This window comes from Balaenoptera physalus (assembly GCF_965194825.1).
Source record: "Balaenoptera physalus genome assembly, chromosome: 14".
Classification (NCBI taxonomy): Eukaryota; Metazoa; Chordata; class Mammalia; order Artiodactyla; family Balaenopteridae; genus Balaenoptera; species Balaenoptera physalus.
Window position 1 is genome coordinate 7,340,646 of NC_138893.1, and position 20,156 is coordinate 7,360,801.

Genomic DNA, 20,156 nt, shown 5'->3' on the forward strand with positions numbered 1-20,156 from the left:
TTCTGTTCCCAGATAAATTGTCCCTGCTTCTGCGATGCCTTCTTGGACCATCCTGTAACACAGAAGAACAAACCTGACTCCATATTGGATCGACTCTTTTAGCTCTAAGCCTTATGCTCTGTTGCCTATGCTTAGTCATGCTGGCTCTGCACCTCTGTAAAAGAATGTTGTCTATAGCCTGAAATATACATGATAGCCCATTCTCAAGGCTCTGATCTTTAAAGGACACTTGTATATTCATATAGAGATAAAAAGTTGCAGAACAGAGAATAACCTTTGTCTTGTTGGAGATTTACAAGAACACCCTGTCCAGACTTACATGGGCAGCTGCAAGAAGAAAGGATTCTGGCACCAAAAAGTTTACAACAACCAGCCACACCCCCTCCCCTTTTAGTATAAAAGAAGCCTGAATTCTAACTTGGGTAAGGTGGTTCTTTGGGACACTGGTCTACCTTCTTCTCTGTCTGCTGGCTTTCTGAATAAAGTCACTACTCCTTGCCCCAAAACCTTACCTTGATTTATTGGCCTGTCATGTGGCAAACAGTATGAGCTCGGACTCAGTAAAAATCTTATGTCTTCCTCTAATTTTCATCTCAGGCACTTATTGCTTATTTCACAATGCTTATTCAGTCTGCAATCATTTTGTTTATTTGTTGCTTTACTCTTTTTTAGAGTAAAAATAGTTTATTCCACTAAAATCTAGGTTTTATAATGGTAGATGTCTACGTTATTCACAGATGCATTTCCAGAATCTTTATCAGCATTTGACACAAAGTATATTCTCAATAAATACTTGTTGAATAAGTGAATCAATGCCTGAGAAGAAACTTTATAAATATTAGGGATATTAGGAATACTAGCTATCTGGATGTTCATCATTTGTTGCACTTTTCTCCTTCCTCCATTAATTTAATTTAATTTGCTAAACAAAATGCTTTAATTTTATGCTGTCAAATTTGTGAATTTTTTCTTCATGCTCACCCATTCTGATTTTAAATAGATTTTCCTATATTGGATCTTTAATCTACCAGGAATTACTTAACGTCTTATGTGAGGTAGAGTTTTCTTTTTTCTTTAACCAAATGAATGACAAATTTCACTTATGTAACCTTTTAAGTTGTCCATCATTACCATACTCATTTACTCACTGGAAATAGCACTTTTGATATAAAATAACATAAACACACACACCCCAATGAGGAGAAATTTGCACAAAATTATATAAAACTACATTTAGTGAAACATAAGGCTGTATTAATTAAAACTGATTATTATTTCTTCAACTATGTTTAAAATATTGGATTATATAGTGTGTGTGTATATATATACACACAGATATACATATATCTGTGTGTATCTGTCTGTGTGTGTGTATATATATATATATATATATATATGGCAAAAATCATCTAATACAAAGCCTATTTTATAATAAACTGTTCACTATCTCATGTAATTTATAGAATACTGTACTGAAAGTGAAAAACAGGATGGTTGCATGGGAACAGAATGATTATAAGTGTATTGGTTGTTTTCCCTCTTGACTATCTCACTGCATACCACCTGCCTGGGAAAAGATAAAAATTCATAATTTGAAGTACAGCTTTCTACTAAATGCTGTTGCTTTCGCACCATAGTAAAGTCGAAAAAATTGTAAATCAAACCATAGTAAGTTGAGGACTGTCTGTATATGTTTTACTTTTTCTTTTGGAGATTAATTTTTTTTTTTTTTTAAATTGGGGGGTTTCTTTGTTTTTTTTTTAAAACTTTTGGGTTTTATTTATTTATTTATTTATTTATTTATGGCTGTGTTGGGTCTTCGTTTCTGTGCGAGGGTTTTCTCCAGTTGGGGCAAGTGGGGGCCAGTCTTCATCGTGGTGCGTGGGCCTCTCACTATCGCGGCCTCTCTTGTTGCGGAGCACAGGCTCCAGACGCGCAGGCTCAGTAATTGTGGCTCACGGGCCCAGTTGCTCTGCGGCATGTGGGATCTTCCCAGACCAGGGCTCAAACCTGTGTCCCCTGCATTGGCAGGCAGATTCTCAACCACTGCGCCACCAGGGAAGCCCGGAGGCTAATTTTTGATTTTGTAAAGTCTGCTTAAACTTTCAGAATATCCTGTTCTTCTGTTGTTTATTTTTGTTAACCTCTTTAAACATTTGAAACATACATTCTTTAAGGTCTTTTTCATATTTGTCCATTTTCTCTAATTTTTAGGCCCTAATTCTCCTTCTGGTTGGTCCCATGAACTCTCCTTCATGAGAGTTTCTTGCAAGATTTGCAATTGTTAACTGTGGTTTCCAACTTCTGCAGGAGCGGTTTTCCCTGGGAATTATGGCCGGTCCTAGGTTGTGTATTCCTAGGGCAAAATCATATCAGCCTCTGCAAAAGCCCTGTGGGTATCTGTACAGGATTAGATTGTTTTTATATTTCTAAGTAATTTTAGATTTAGAGAAAATCTGCAAAAATAATGTAGAGTGTTTCTGTGTGCCTCTTACATAGTTTCCCCTAATAGTAAAGTCTGAATGACTGTCATAAAGTTAGTAAAACCAACAAAGTAAGCATTGTACAGTATAGTTAACTAAACTATAGATTGCATCTGGATTTCACCTGCTTTTCCACTGATGGCTTTTGTTGTTCCAGGATCCTACCCAGAATTCCCCATTACATTTAGTTGTTAGATTTCCTTACTTTCCTCCAATCTGTGACAATTCCTCTGTCTTCCTTATCTTTTATGTCCCTGACACTTTTGAAAAATACAGATCAATTATTTTGCAGAATGTCTTCCCATCTAGGTTTGTCTGGTATTTGCACATGACTAAATTAAGGTTATAGGGACTTCCCTGGTGGTCCAGTGGTTAAGACTCTGTGCTTCCACTGTAGGGGGTGCAGGTTCGATCCCTGATTGGGGAACTAAGATCCCGCATGACGCATGGCGCGGCGAAAAAGAATTGAGGTTATATTAATATATTTTTGCCCAGAACATCACAGAAGTGATGGTGTTCCACTGTCAGTGCTACATACAGGAGTTATGTGATGTCAACAGATCTTACTATTGCTGATGTTAAACTTGATACCGTGCTTAAAATGGAATCTGGTTAAAGTGTGTTTGCTGGTCGGATTTCTTCACTGTAATGCTACTGTATTTTCTTAACTACTTACAGATACATTTCTACATTGTATTTTTAAGTATATAAGAAATACTTGGGGGAGATACTATTGACTATGCAAATATGTTTCCCCTTAAACTTTTGCCCACTAATTTTAGTATCTGTCAATCTTGTCTGCATAAATTAATCTGGTGGTTTAATGATTTTTTTAAAAATGTTATTCTTTTCACATTTAATTTTTGTAATTTTTATGTGAGGAAGACCTGTCCCTTCTCCCTCATTTATTTACTCTATCACTTATTTATATCACTATAGATTCATAGATATTTACTTTATTCTAGAGATTGTATTATTTTTTATTTCATGGCTCAATTTGTTCCATCTTTGGCCATTGGAGCTATTTCAGGTTAGGTTCTGTGCCTTTTATACATAGCTTCATCTTTTTTTTTTTTTAATTCCCCTTTAAAAAAAACTTTCTGGAGCCACAAGATACGCCAGATACTTTCTCTGCCCTAGATTTAGAGTCAATCATTTCTCCAAGTGTCCCTGGTTCCTTTTATATAATGTTATTTAGAAACCAATATCTGGACTCTATGTGTGCTAATTGCTATTGGGGTGTCACTGCTCCTAGGTCTTTTCAGTAGAAAGAGCTAGGAAATATGTATATGTATACTAACCCATACACTCACACACACACAAACACACACACACACATACACACACACATACATGTACATCTAGGTACATATACATATATATATAATACATAAATATTTGCCTGATGTTTATTATTCAAATGTTAGCGATAAACCAGATAGTTCTAAATTTCTCTAAAGGGCAATTAGTCCAAGTTCTCGTAACATTTCAATAAACTTTTTTTTTTTTTTAAGTTGGGAAAATCTCTCTTTAACTCATACATCTCTTAATTAGAACTGAACCAGTTTAACCAATTCACTGGAACAGATAATAACAAAAGATTCATTTCTATTCTTTATTCTTGAATTGTATTTTCCTGTCACAAAGACAACAGAGAAGCTAACTGATTTGGGGAATTTATACCTGATTAGCTCTCAGGTTGGGGGCTATCAAAACCCTGCCCAATTATTAAGCGTTCAAATGAAAAAAGTTCTAAACCTATGCTGACAGTAAACACACACTATGATTTCACACCCTTCTTGATGGCAGTCTGCCGTGAAGGAATTTCATATGTGGCTTTGGTCAGATGTTTTGAATTCCTGCACATACTATTTAAAGAGATTAACGTTTAGTGAATTAAGAGAATATTTTTGTGCTTGAAGACCTAGATATAAAAAGAAGGAATAAAAGATAAACTTTTATACTCACATGTTTACAAAAAGTGCTTATGTTCTTTTATATTATTATTTAGTAAACATCTCTTCTAAACGTAATTAGATACTGATTCATTTAATGTGCCTCTTGACAGTGTCATTCTTCTATCTAGCACTGAAAGCACCTGTAGCTCTCCAGCACTACATCTTACATATCGTTACATGAGGCCTCTGAAACTTTACATTCTATCACTCTTCGGTGCTTTTCCTTATCTGGTTCCCTATACTTCAAGTGCCCTTTCCCTTCACTGCCTATGACCAACCTCTCATCCTTCAGTTAGAAACCTACTCTGTCTTCTCTCTCCCTTTTACATATCTAGTGGCTAAGAGTGGCATGGGACATCTGTCTCTCTGTTTGCCCTTCTTCTTCAAATAGCAAATGAGCACAGTAGAAAAATAAGGAAAGACAATACTAAAAGCCAAAACCATTTCAAAACACGATCTATCTGCACCATCTAAATTGGTTTAGCATTATGCAAGAGCGTAAACTGGGACCTTGCAAACCTAGTTGTGGGAAGAGGTGAGGCAGATGCTCCAAGTGAAGTCATCAGGACCTGGAAATGTATAGGCTGCAGGCTTGGAAAGAATAGAATAGAAGCTTACACACACGTAGAAGACACTCTCACTTTTAGTCCATATTTCTCAAAGTTTTGCCTTACAAACACTTTCATTATAATACTCAAGATGCTTTAAAAAAACTCTAGAGCCTTTGGGAAGGGGGGAGAAGGGACGAGGAGTCATTATTTTTAAAAAACATGACCCATAGATAATTCTTGTGTGTACAGAAGTCTGAAAAACATTGCTGTCTAATCTCACACTTTACATTTTTTTTTATATGCAAAGGGCAGTTCTCAGATTGTCTTAAATATTTGTGAGAAAATGCTTTCTCTCCCCCCAGGTGGGTTGGGTTTTTATAGCTCTACATTGCTACTTCCTGCTTTTTTATTTTTATGAGATTTTTCCACTTCTGCAACAGTACACTAGGTCTTTCCTTTTGCTTTTCCAGTTTTGGAAACAAACAAGAGTGGTAGTGGAGAGATTTCCTGAATTAATAGTGAAAAGGTGACTTTCTTTATTCTTACCCACTCCCATTTCAAAACAAAATAAGTGAGTACATTATTTTACTGGCTTTACAAAATCCTCTTGCTTGGAGTTAGATCTTTTTTCCTTAAAGCTATTCATATCAACAACTACAAGGAAATGTGGGAAACAGTCTATATAAATACTGTGTTAGGAGAGTAATCTGCCAACAGCCTGTTTTTAACATTCTAATCAACAAAAGAACTAGATTTCATTTGTTTTCTCCTGCTCACTGCCAAGTGATTGCCATGTAGTTTATTAGCAATAGTGTCAATAGTGTTTGATGAGGCAAACAAATGTGATACTGGGAAACTCCAGGCATTTATTTATAATGTGGCACTTGACGTTTTAGACCATTCAACTACAATTCCATAAATACTACCTACATGCCTTTTTTTTTTTTTTTTTTTTTTGAGACAAAGATACTTTTGTTTAAGTTCCCAAGGATTAAATTCCAGGGTTATGGAAAATGTTCTCTTTCCTCTCAATCAGGAAGACAATAAATTGAAAATCATTTGGGAAAACTGCTCTCATTGCTCTTGATAATCCAATTACGGCAGGTGGTAAATCAGGCAAATCTCCCAGAGCTTCAGAGAGCTCCACAGCTACAAAAGAGGATGTAAGGCAAGGGAGATTTCCAAGGAAGTTTATCTGAGTGCCAGTTATATTGCTGTGCAAATAAACACCTTTTTATATTATTACCATGTTTAATCATTAACATGTAAGTATAAACTTTCCGGTTCATTACACCTCAGTTCAGGGCTCAAGAAGACCAGAGTTGGCCTTCTCTTTTTTATCTATCAATCTTTGCCTAGGGAGTAGCTGTGCCTTTGTCTTGCAAAATTTTAAAACTTTCCTCTCTACTTACTCTCCTCAAGGGGGGAAAAAAAACTGCTGAAATCAATTCTGCCTAAAATAAACGAACAAAAAGAAGCTGACAAATTCTCCTTACTGTTGCTGCCTCTTCTGGCATTGCCCTGCTTCTCTTCTTTCTTTTGCCAATAAATGACTACAAAAGGAGAGCACATTCCCCTCCCAATCTCTCTCTAATTTTTCAATCTCGGTTTGCCACCTCCCCCCCCTTACTCCTAAAACTTGTGTCTAAGTATCAAATCCAACGACCCCCTTTTCAACCTTCATCTTTTTTAACCATTTCTTTCAGCCTGTGATAAGGTGGACTCTGTCATCTGTGGTAGATTGTTGTAATAATTTCATGCAATGACTCATGCCTCCCTCCAGTCTCAGGCTTGTGTGATTTTTTTCTTACATTCCCTCAGTGCTTGGTCAAGGGAGCCATCAGATACTTGAAAAGGACTTGCTGAAGGGAGATTACTCTCTGTTGCTGCTCTTTCAACATTAAAAAACAAAACACAACAGAACAAACAAACAGCCCAGGCTAGCCTCCTGGAGGATGAGAGAGCACAGAGAGACAGAGGCCCAGTCTTCTTAGCTGTCCTGACTGAGGACCATACGTGAGTGAGCAGGAACAATCCTTCCCAACTGAGTGCCGCACCAAGTGCCAACCCACAGAATCGTGAAGAAATACAAGGCTGTTACTCTAAGCAATTAAGTTGGGGGCAATTTGTTTACCAGACTAGATAACACCATTCTTCTGGAAACATAATTTCCTTAGCTTAATTTCATGTTTATCTCATGTTCCTGGTTCTTTCTTTTACTCTTTCAATGATCTCTCTCCCTCTCTTTTTTTTTGTTCTTCTTCAAATGTAGTAAGAAATAGGATGTATTAACTTTAGTGAGGCTAGGTCACAAAGTAGAAATAAAAAGATCACCAGTATCCAGACAGTTCTTTGTTCCTGGCATCCCTGTGGAAATGTGCAAATGACCAATGGCTTTAAGGTAATAAGAAAACCACTCTTCTTTGTGTTCAGAGCTTGTAATTGGAATGGTGGTTGTCATCTGCATTTTGTTTATGAACATTAGACTCTCTTAATATTCCTTTGGGAAAAAAATCACAAAGTTTTTAATGTATCATCTGTGTGAATTATTGACACTCAGTACTGTATCAAGAAAAGGTGAATCATTTGGTTTTTGATTTCCCACATCTATTTTGCATCATTTGTTGCTATTAAGGTGGCAAATGTACATATACTATGTGCATAATCCAGAGTTATTTATATAGCCACAGTGAGTCACTATATAGCACATTTAATTACTTATGCAATCTTCTTTATGGTTATTTATGTACAATAGTGAAAGCCAGGGCTTTATATATTAAATAATGGTATAGTGTGGATATATATTCAACGGACAGGATATTTAATTAAACCGGAAGAATGTTTCATTCCACTGGAAGTGATGTGTCACATTTTTGACTTTAGTAAAATCAGATGACAAACCTAAATAATATTCTTGCAAGTAGACCTGCCTATATATTTTTTCAGGCATGAAGTGAAGCTATGCTCCTTTGTAAGCACTGGTTCTTCCTTTTGGTTATTCCACTTAGCATTTCTTCTTGACATTATCTTATGCTGGGTTTAAGATATGGAAAGACTATGTTTTGGCTGGTTCACATGAAAATATTCCATGATCCTTATAAACATACTAAATGCAGCATTGTATGCCCAGATCTTTAGTATTTTCCTTAGTTTATTAAGTACTGACAAAGCTTTTTTTTCCAAAAGGTAAAACACAGTAAGTATGTATTAAATTATAGGATAAGAAGATAATTATATTAATAAAAACATTACTCATGTAGCTTTTTTCTGATGTATGTCTGCATGCAGGATAACAGAACATGGTTTAGCTGGTGTTGCATAAGGAAGAGAAAATCAAATAATTTTCAAAAAATATCATTGAATAGGAAGTTTATTTAATTTCCTATGAATTATTGTGACACGTTTGGGAAAAAGTATTCAGAGAAGTTTACTTGTATGTCCTGAATTTTTAATGCCTTGAGCATGAAGTCATTCAGGGAGAACTAGTTTGATGGTATTTATCATAAATCAAAAGTAATGCAAATGCTTTTAACATGAAATTTATTTTATTTTGTTCAGAGTTACATGAATGAGACTGTGTTTGTTTCTGAGTCCTCTGGACTTGAACTTATGAATGTTTTTGTTTCTTTTTTTCTCCGACCAAAGCAAGCTTAAAAAACTTAAACAGTAGAGATCCCAAGGCTTGCAGTGGTTACATAGCAAGGTCTTCTTCTGTCATCATGTCTATTGCTAAGCACGTGACTTCCATTTTCATTGAATTTCTTACCTGCTAATGCTGCTTTTTTTCTTCATTGTAGGCCTGACCTGAAAATTTTAATTTCTTCAGAATCATTTTTTGTAGCTATTTTTACTTTGTCAACTTGTTTCTTTGCCTAATTCCAATAGAAACAGCTGGAAATGATACTAGAAATGAAGCTTACATTGGCCAATTGTATACTTTTCCCCCCTCTTTAGATTTGAAACTAGAAAAGACATGAAAACTTTTGTAGAATTCTAACTTGACACACTGAATTAGTGATGATCAATACAAATTATTGATATTTAATCTGAGGTGAAGACTAAATTAAAAGCACATCAAGTATTCTGCTAAAAATGCAAACAGACTTGAATTAGTTTGACTTGTATTCGTTTTCAGCTTTATAAAGGAGCTATTCTATTGATTATATCAGAAACTACACAGAAGTAAACCCACAATAATTAGGTGCTTATGAAAATTCTTACAACCATACATCTTGGGATTATTTTAAAATTAATTTTCTGATTGTGAGGTATTTATAAAGAGAAGTAAAATGTATTTTAAAAGCCATAATGTTACAAAACTCTCCTGATCACTTCTTTTCCCTCAAAAGTAAATAAAAGTCAACATATTCATTTATTTTCTTAATGTTGGCTTCATTCTTAGAAGGCCTGCTTCAGAGTTATCCTTCCGTGAAGGTGAAAAGAAGTCAGGCTTTTAAATGCTGATATTTGCTGAAGTGGCTCATTGCAGCCTAAGCTGTGGCTGTTCTAGAATTTGAGCATGAGTGCCTGGGTTTACGTCCTGACTTACCCCTGTAGTTGTGTGACATTCAGTGAATTACTTATCCTCTCAGTTTCCTTACTATTACGTGAGCTGTGATTACCAAATCTCACCACTACCGCATATAGACCAGTGCCCAGAATGTGGTATGTACCATATAACTCATTACATTGCTATTGTTTCTATTTTTGTCTAATGATTTAAGATGAACTTTTGTAAACAGTAAAGTAGAAACTATAGTTTATCAACAACTTTGGGTTAATATTCTTGTTTCTTGAGAAAGGAACATAGAAGTGAAAGACTGAATTGGTGATATGAACTGTGTAGGTTTCCATTGTATCAATACAGTCTAAAATACGGTTGCATCTGTATTAAATTGAAAAATGGCATTTCCTTGTGTGATCACATAAATGCTAAAGGCTTCAGTAACAGTTACACAAAGTACAGACAGGAAGCCACATCTATAGATAAACCATGTCCTAAAAAGAATGTGCTGCTTTTTTTTTTTTTCTTGCCATTTTGGATGGGAAAGAAGTGTGGTTTCAATTATATATTATACTGTGCTCTGTAGCGAAGATCAGAAGATAAAGTAATGAAAGAAGGCAAGCTTTAGATGCACTACAGAGAAGAGAGACTTCTCTTTTAATTCAATTCTTATATAATTAAAGAGATATTATAAAAGTGTGTGAGAGAAGAAAATCAAGTCAGAGTTCCTACTGAAACCCATATTCAAACCACCAAGAGTTAAAATTTAATCACCATTGACCTTACTCTTGATATTTTCACTAACACCTGCACATATATATTTGGTCTAATATATGAGGTGACTCGTATAAGTCTGGCTAACTTTCAAGAAATTAGATTATTGTCAATAATGATGACCATAGGAACATGACAATCTTCACGTTGAGGATGGTCTGACACATCGTAATAAGAAAGGGCCTTTGAATTGATATTCTAGCAATGGAAATAGATTTGAGTCTGTGCAAATGTGCTCTGTTGTCCAATATTCTTCTTAACTAATGGTAGATGTGTCAGTTACTCTGGTTGCTCTGAGAGGTCATGGCTGCAAAGTGTGCTCACACATGCATGCTCTGCTGACCCAACATTTACTGATTGTGTGAACCCCAAATGTGTTCAGTATTATCAAAAGGATAATGCTAATAGTCTCACTTGATTCCATTTTCCCTTTTGTTATCTTTGCTAAATTTTTATGATTATTATACAACAAAAATTATTTTTTTTCTTTTTATTAACTATTTTCCCCATTAATTTTCCTTAAAAATCTCTTGAATCCATGCTCAAGGAGCATCGACATCTCTCCTTGAGACAATTTTAGAAACAGCTACAGTGTTATCTTAAGAGAAAATTATCCCCCAATCCTCAAGATATCAGCTTTGTTCTCAGATGGTAAAATTCATAGAATTATTGTGATTTTTTTCTGTTTTTATTTCAGCTTATATTTGAGTTTTAATTAGCTAGAGAAATGGGTTTACACTCTGGGAAGAAGACTTTGACTCTTCTACTTTATTTGTGAATTGTTTTACTACAGACTGTGAATTTTGGTGCTTTGATGAATCATTCATCTGCTTTTATCCTATGCTGTCAATCATACCATGTTTTTTTTTTCAGTGGTATTAACTACTGATAGGAGATAGGAGCAGCTTTGCTCAGAAAATACACTGAATCTCCAAAAAAAAACCAAATGCTTACCCTGAAATGAGCGCTATTTTTGTTGTTCATTTGCCCCTATGAAATTTAGCATGTCCTATAATTTACCTTTCTCATTTTCTAATTTTGCTCATCAAAAGGGAAAACAATTCCAGTGCTCTCAAAAACTCATTATCTAAAATGTCCCTATACTTGTTTCATTGTTCTACAGTTACTGAGTTATAATAAATTCCTATGTGGGAGGTTGGGACCCATTTATTCAAGATATATTTATTAAATGCCCTCTAAGCAAAACATCATTAAAATGCACATCTAGAAGAAACCTTATATCCTTAGAGATCTTTTAGTCAAAAATCCTTTATTATTTAGGTGAATATTCTTAAGGCCAATGGGGTGAAGTGAATTTTCCAGAGCCATATTAAGTAGCTCTCCAGTTTGAACAAAAGCATAACAATAAATGCAAGGATAGTATTAGAAAGCTAAAGCCTTTGACACCTTTTTCTTTCTTTTTCTTTTGTTGTTGATTCAACCACCCAGACCTGCAAAACATTTCCTTCCTGATGTTCCCCTCCAGTCAGCTCGCCCTTTATTTCATTACTACCATCTATTATATCCCTGTGCTGATAACCTGAATTTGGTCTATTTCAATGGTTACCATTACAGCTTTTTACTCGCTCTTTGATTACCAGTTCTAAGGTTACACAGTTGTGTGCTGAGGTACGCTACGGAACTTCAGTTCACTCATGGGGGTGCAGGGGAGAGCTTCATATTTTTGTTCAAGCTTGGCCTATATCTGTCTCCTATCTATTTGTAAGGGCTCAATTCAGGCTTAGGTAATCAACCTATCTCTCTCATTCTTTTAATATCTGATAGCATTTACTGTAAATATGTCTCATGCACTAAAGAAAAAAAGCGGGACTGCATCCAAAAGACCTGATCTCCAATTTTGGCTCTGTCTATAGAAGTCTAACTATGTAGCTTCGGTAAACTGCAATAGCCATTTTGAGCTTGTTTCTTCGTCTGGATTACTGGAATATAAAGGCTTATTTTAAAAGGTAAATGGTAGGCTTGAACAATATAACACTTTACAAACATCTGGGACTACCTACATAATAGGCACACTGAAAATTAAAGCTGTCATTCATATTATTACTGTCTTGTATCATTAGTTTTATCTTTCTTTATATGAAGGCATTAATCTCCAAACCTGACCCTAAAATTTACAAAGTTTATATAAGTTTCTGTATTTTTACTATTTGAAGCTGGGAGATTGGATATAAAAGACTTTCAATTAATATTTGGGATGGGAATAAAATATTAAATTTCTAATTTTGATATTTTGATTAAAATTTTTCAGTTTTACTATCACTTATAATATGAACTGCTTTAGCTCAAGCATAATTTGATTTGCCAGCTAAGAAAATTATTTTATGGATGTATTTATTCAGGAAAATTTTTAATTACATCATTTTTATTTTAAGATGATTACAGTTACAGAGAATTCTTAGAGCCATAACGACTGCATTTTAACTGCAGTTCCTATATCAAATATAGTCTTGGCAACAATCTCTATGGCTTTGGATAACATCACACCAGTATCTTGCCAACCCTGTAAGATGTACGTAAGTGCTGTTATGCCTCCTGCCCCCTCAGAAGAGAATGTGAGAGTTATTAATACTATGCAGAAGTGTATGCATCTTGAATGCAAAGAGGTCTGAGCCAATATCAAAAGTACATGAGTTTCAGGTTGTTGCATGCCAGGAATGTGCATCATAAAATCTATTTCTAAATTGTAGAGTAGAATTGAGTAGGTGTTTGGTTTTTTTAACTTCTTAGTTTAGGAACTAATTGATATTGGGACCTAAATTATTATGTCTTAAATGTAGTCTTCAGAATAAAACTTAGTTCCCAGTCCAGTTTGTTCTTTTTTTTCACATCCATATCTCCACATCGTACATAAGCTTTTTAGGTGAGATGCACGCGTAAGTTCCTTTTTCAGCTTGGATGCTGAAAGTACTTATGTTTATAAAGTACTGGAGAAATGATTCAAAAATGTTTTACTTGCTTCCTTTGTTATTCAGAAGTAAAGACAATCCACTCCACTAGATGCTAATCTCACATCTTCAGTTTTAAACAAGCTGTATTTCAAGTATTTGACAAAAATAATTACCTAGAGTGACACTTTACTAAATGAAGAAAACTTGTGATCTCTATATCTTGCAAACCAATTAATTTGCTTTAAAAAATGGTATCACGTTTTGGGATGTGAAAAGCAATAGTATTTTTAACTTTGCCAAGATATGCAGAAAGAGATATATCTAAGATCTCTCTTTCTCTCAATTCTTCTAATAACCCTGCAATATAAGTATTAAATCATTTCAATGACAATAATATTAAATCTCAGAAAGGTGGAGTGATAAGCTCAGGGTCTCAGAGCTTATTACTGACAAACTTGATATTTCAGTTTTATCTTGTGATAATAGATTCAATTCCTATATTACATCGTAATTAATGAGTCTTGAAACTTCTTTGCCATTCTCTTGCTAATTACTCATACATCATTTTTTGGTGAAAATTATGTTAAACTGTTTTGAAAGCCATAAAGTGCTCTACAAATATAAGATGCTATCAAATGTGCTTATTTTCCTATTCTGTACTACATGTGCAATGTAAGCGTGGGAGGTTAAGGCATTTTGTAACTCCCTATATAGCCCCAAAGGAGGGTTAACAACTTCACACACGTTGGAATAACAAGCTTTGGAATAAGGCCAATTTAGAGTTATTTTTATGACCTACTGAGCAAAAAACACAGAACTTGGCACACTGGTAATAGTAACTGTATCATAAACTATTCTGCAAGATATACATTTTGACTACAAACATGTTAGTAAGCTCTCTTCAGCATTTTTACTCATAAATGAGTGCTGAGTTCAAATCCTGACAGCATTTAGAAGTAAGCTTCTCGTCTTTAGTTTTCTTATCTCTTTTTACAAGTTGCTTTAAAATTTTTTTCCCATAGTATATGTCACATTATAATTTATAGTTTATTTTCTCATTCAGACTGAAATTCTTGAAATGTCAAGATCCAGTCTTGCTAATTTTCCCCATCAACAGCACTTAATGTAACATGGGGCACAGAGTAGGTATTCAACAAATATTTATTGAAGTGAATAAACACACTTTTATATTATAACTTGTTTCTTAGGAAAGTTAAATTTCTAAGGTCATTGATCTGATATTCACTTAAGCTCCATTTGCTCCAACACAGTCCAATTAGTTATCTAAATTGTACTCTGTAATTAAAATTAAAGATGTGATTTTTCAAGAAAGTGAATGGACAAGGCTGGCCAGCATTGCCCATCTCCCAGGTGTTGTGTGCTTTGCTGTGACAAGCTCTGCTCATTGCTTGTCCCGCGGTCCGTATGTCCTAAACAACCCCATACTTTCTTTGAGTTTTCATATTTACCTGTTCTCACTACTAGTAATTACAAAAGAAAGCTCTATTTTTTAAAAATATTGTCTATAAATTATAACCAAGTTTTTTTTTTAGTCTTATTATTTTTTTAAAAAATTATTTATTTATTTATTTAGGACTGTGTTGGGTCTTCGTTTCCGTGCGAGGGCTTCCTCTAGTTGCGGCAAGTGGGGGCCACTGTTCGTCGCGGTGCGCGGGCCTCTCACTGTCGCGGCCTCTCTTGTTGCGGAGCACAGGCTCCAGACGCACTGGCTCCAGACGCGCAGGCTCAGCAATTGTGGCTCACGGGCCCAGTTGCTCCGCGGTATGTGGGATCCTCCCAGACCAGGGCTCGAACCCGTGTCCCCTGCATTGGCAGGCAGACTCTCAACCACTGCGCCACCAGGGAAGCCCGAAAGCTCTATTTTTATTGTCACAGTTAATTTTTTTTTTCAAAACCAGATATATCCATGAGTGACATATCTGGAATGTAGGCTAATGGATCCTAATATAAAAATAATCTGTGCTACTTTTAAACCAAGTTCAGTATGAATAAGAAAGGAATATGGAGAGAAGATAAAAAAGAATCCCTCAGCAACACCAAAAACTCCCTCAGCTCTTTATTTACATGTGTGTTTATATGCACATGGGCACACACACATTTTTAATCACATAACTAAAATTAATTCCAAATGTTTTAACTCCAATTTTATCAAGTGAGATATTTTCTAAATTAAAGTATATCATATCTGTGCAATTAAGAATTTTTATGGCCATGATTTTTACTTCCACTTCTTTATTCACTGTATAGAAAAAGTGGTATAGTGTAAATGGATAAACTTACCCACTATGTGTGACAAGACTAAAGCACCACTACATTGACCAATAAGTCACAGGTAGACAAGGACTTGATTTATGAAATCTTGAAAATGCTGAAAAATCTTACAATATTGGGGAGCTTCCTACTACTAATTGGATTGTGCCACTAGGGTTAAGGATGTATTTTCTGAGGTTTTTTACTTTTTTTTTTTTTGAACTATGCTCAATAACAAGCTTTGGAATAAGGCCGATTTAGAGTTAAGTCTTGGCTTTCAACTTAATCATCGTGTAAATCTGGGTTAACGACTGACTTCTTCAGAACCACATTGTTTTCAACCATAAATTTTGAATAATAATAAGTTTACTTCATTTTTGAAAGGGTTGGTGCCAATATGTGTGACCCATTCAACAAGTGACCTACAAATGATAGAAACAAAAGGCATGAAATTTCTCCCAGAAGGCCTTTAGGAAAACTGGACTGTGTTCATCACCTACATGAAAACAACTAGCAAACCGTACAAAATATTACACAGATGAATCCTAAGGTGTGAACTCTAACCTCTGAACAATAACAGTTATCTGTGATATGCTGATGTTAGTTGAATAAGATTTCAGAACAGAGTGAAATGATTGAAGACAAGGATCCTTCCGAGAAGACTTCATGGAGAAAGGGTTTTGAAAATAAGCATTATTTAGAGAAAAGCATTATTTCAACAGGAGAACTATATAAGCAAAGCTACCAACAAGAGGGACAAACGAGACTTTTCCCCAAGCATTTAGGGAATTAGCTTTAGAAGTGCAGAGAGTCAAAGGAGATAGCAGAAAATATTTTGACAGGTATGCTAGGGTCAGATTACAAAGGGTATTGAATGTGAGAAAAACAGAGTTAATTTTAACATCTTAAATAAAATCAAGTTAATCATATTTTTAAAGGAGTGAAGTGCCATGATAAAGATTATATTTAATGAAAATTAAGACAGAACGGGAGGGCTTCCCTGGTGGCGCAGTGGTTGAGAATCTGCCTGCCAATGCAGGGGACACGGGTTCGAGCCCTGGTCTGGGAAGGTCCCACATGCCGCGGAGCAACTAGGCCCGTGAGCCACAACTACTGAGCCTGCGCGTCTGGAGCCTGTGCTCCGCAACAAGAGAGGCCGTGATAGTGAGAGGCCCACGCACCACGATGAAGAGTGGCCCCCGCTTGCCGCAATCTCCTTACTGGTAAGGAGATTGAATCAGTAATCAAAAACCTCTGAACAACAAAAAATGCCTAGGACCAGATGACTTCGCTGGTGGATTCTACCAAACAGTTAAAGAAGAATTAACATCAACCCTCAAATTCTTCCAAAAAATAGAAGAGTAGGGAACATTTCCAAACTCATATTATGAGGCCAGCTTTACCATGATATCAAAGCCAGCCAAGGACTGTATAAGAAAATAACATTACAGGCAAATATCCCTGATGAACATGGATACAAAAATTATCAATAACATATTAACAAACAGAATTCAAATACATTAAAAGGATCATACACCATGATATAGTGGAATTTATTCCAGAGATGCAAGGATGGTTGAACATGCACACACACAAAAAATCAATGTAATACACTGCATTAACAAAATGAAGGGTAAAAATCATGATCATCTCAATGGATGCAAAAAATAATTTGACAAACTTCAATATCATTTCACAATAAAAACTCTCAGCATAGTGGGAATAGAGGGAATAAACTTCAGTAGAATAAAGGCCATTTACGACAAGCCCATAGTTAACGTCATACTCAGGGGTGAGAAACTGAAAGTTTTTCCTCTAAAATGAGGAAAGAGAAAAGGATACTCTCACCACTTTTATCAAGATAGTACTGGAAGTCATAGCCAGAGGAATTAGTCAAGAAAAAAAAGCCATCTAAATTGGAAAGAAAGAAGCAAAACTGTTTCTATTTGCAGATGACATGATATTTTACATAATAAACCCTGAAGATTATACCAAAAAACTATTAGAACTATTACACAAATTCAGTAAATTTGCTGGATACAAAATCAGTGTACAAAAATCATTTGTGTTTCTATACTCTAAAAATGATCTTAGATCCTCAGATCCTCTAGTAGGAAAAGTGGTATCCTGGCATCATTTAACATGATACTGGTGAATTTTGTCCGAGATTATAAAACCACAAATGAACCTCAACATACCCCATACTTTATTTGAATTCCTAAACAAAGAAACAAATACCTAGCTTTTTTACACTACTGTGAAATGACATACGGTATGACTCAACACGTTATCATACCACCACAGTCCATGTGAGAGATCGGATGTTATTAATTTTCTACAAAGTAACTAGATGTGTGTTTCTTGTTTATACAGACTCTGTCACATAAGGGAGGCAGTACCAACAGGTACTATACAATGAAGAATGAATATACTAATATATGTTGAATAGGGGCCTCTGGGTTAACACAGATCCAGGTTTGGATCTAGATTCCAGACCTAGCTCTGCCTCTTTGTAAATTTCTATAGGTGCTTAAACTCTCTGACTCTTCGTTTCTTTATGTGTAAAATGGGAATAACCATATTTAGGAGACGGTACATACTTTGCATGGTGCTGGGGATGTTCTAAGTAATCAGTAATTGTGAACTATCAATAATATTTATCAGTAGTAGTCTTTACACTTACTAAAGCTCTTTTTAAAAGTATTTACTCAAAAGAGTCGGAAACAGCTTCCATAAGAGTCCAGATTTCTCCTATATGGCAAATTAACATAAGACATCAGTAAGAAAAGAAACAACATAACAATTCCTCCGTGTCATTTAACTGATATGATGTCTCTGGAAGAAAGCTGTCCTACCTAATCAAATATTATAAAACAGTTGATCCGTTAAGGTAGGGCCAGATAGGAGCTTGATTTAATACTTCCTGCTTCATTGCAAAATATAATCTGAAATGTCCTCAGTTCCTGTTTTTGGTTTTTTCTTAGCTTCCCAGTGCCCCTTTCCAATCAATCCCTACTGGTCATAGGAGAAAAAAAAAATTCTCTGATTTCTATCATCGTAGGTTGGTTTTGCTTGTTCTGAGCTTTATACAAGTATGTGATGTGTTAATGTTTGTTTGGCTACTTTCACTCAGCATACTAATTATGAATTTCATCCCTGTTACTGTGTTATCAGATTTTTTAAAAAAGACTTTATTTCAAATGTACATAAAAGTTTTAAGGACAGTTTAAAGAATTTCTGTGTAACCACTCACCCAAGTTACCAATTGTCAGTATTTTACCACATTTGCTTTCTCTTTCTCTTTCTGAGCTTTTTGAGGTAAGTTGCAGACATTATGACCCTTTACCCCTAAATTCTTCCATGCATGATGCCTCAAAACAGCAGAATAGGGCTTCCCTGGTGGCACAGTGGTTGAGAATCTGCCTGCCAATGCAGGAGACACGGGTTCGAGCCCTGGTCTGGGAAGATCCCACATGCCGTGGAGCAAATGAGCCCGTGAGCCACAATTACTGAGCCTGCGCAACTGGAGCCTGTGCTCCGCAACAAGAGAGGCTGCGATAGTGAGAGGTCTCCGTGCACCGCGATGAAGAGTGGCCCCCGCTTGCCACAACTAGAGAAAGCCCTCGCACAGAAACGAAGACCCAACACAGCCAAAAATAAATAAATAAATAAATAAATAATAATTTTAAAAAATTATGGCTAATAGTTTATTCATACTAAGAATGTCTTCCCAAAACTCAAATTCATGAAGATGTTTTTCAGTGTCTTCTAAAAGCTTAGTAGTTTTAGCATTACCCTTATCTCCTACCACAATTGACATAAAACATGCTCCAGTCACACCAGACCCCACTGGTCCTTAGGCAGCTTAGGTTTTTAATCTACTCCTTAGGTTGGTACATGCTGTAACTGCCACTGTCTTGCAAACTCTTACTCATCTTTAAATCCACTCTTTGTGTACATGTTATTTTGGCTTTCTTAAGTAGGACTTACTTCTCTTTCTCCCCATAGCACTTTGTAGGTCCCATATAACACTTATCACATTGATTATAATTGTTTGTGCCTTTGCCCCCAGAGAAGGAGGCTACTCACTGACCAGGATCAGTGATTGCTTTGGCTATTTGGGGTCTTTTGTGTTTCCATACAAATTTTAAGAATTTTTTGTTCTAGATCTGCAAAAAATGCCATTGGTAATTTGATAGGGATTGCACTGAATCTGTAGATTACCGTGGGTAGCATAGTCATTTTCACAGTGTTGATTCTTCTAATCCAAGAACATGGTATATCTTTCCATTTGTATGTGTCATCTTTGATTTCCTTCATCAGCGTCTTATAGTTTTCAGAGTACAGGTTTTTTGCCTCCTTAGGTAGGTTTATTCCTAGGTATTTTATTCTTTTTAATGCGATGGTAAGTGGGATTGTTTCCTTGATTTCTCTTTCTGATCTTTGGTTGTTAGTGTATAGAAATGCAAGAGATTACTGTGTATTAATTTTGTATCCTGCATCTTTACCAAATTCATTGATGAGCTCTAGTAGTTTTCTGGTTGTATCTTTAGGATTTTCTACATATAGTATCATGTCATCTGCGAACACTGATGGTTTTACTTCTTCTTTTCCAATCTGGATTCCTTTTATTTCGTTTTCTTCTCTGATTGCCAACCGCATGATAAATCTTTGATGTAATATTTTATTAATAGTAATTGCACTTG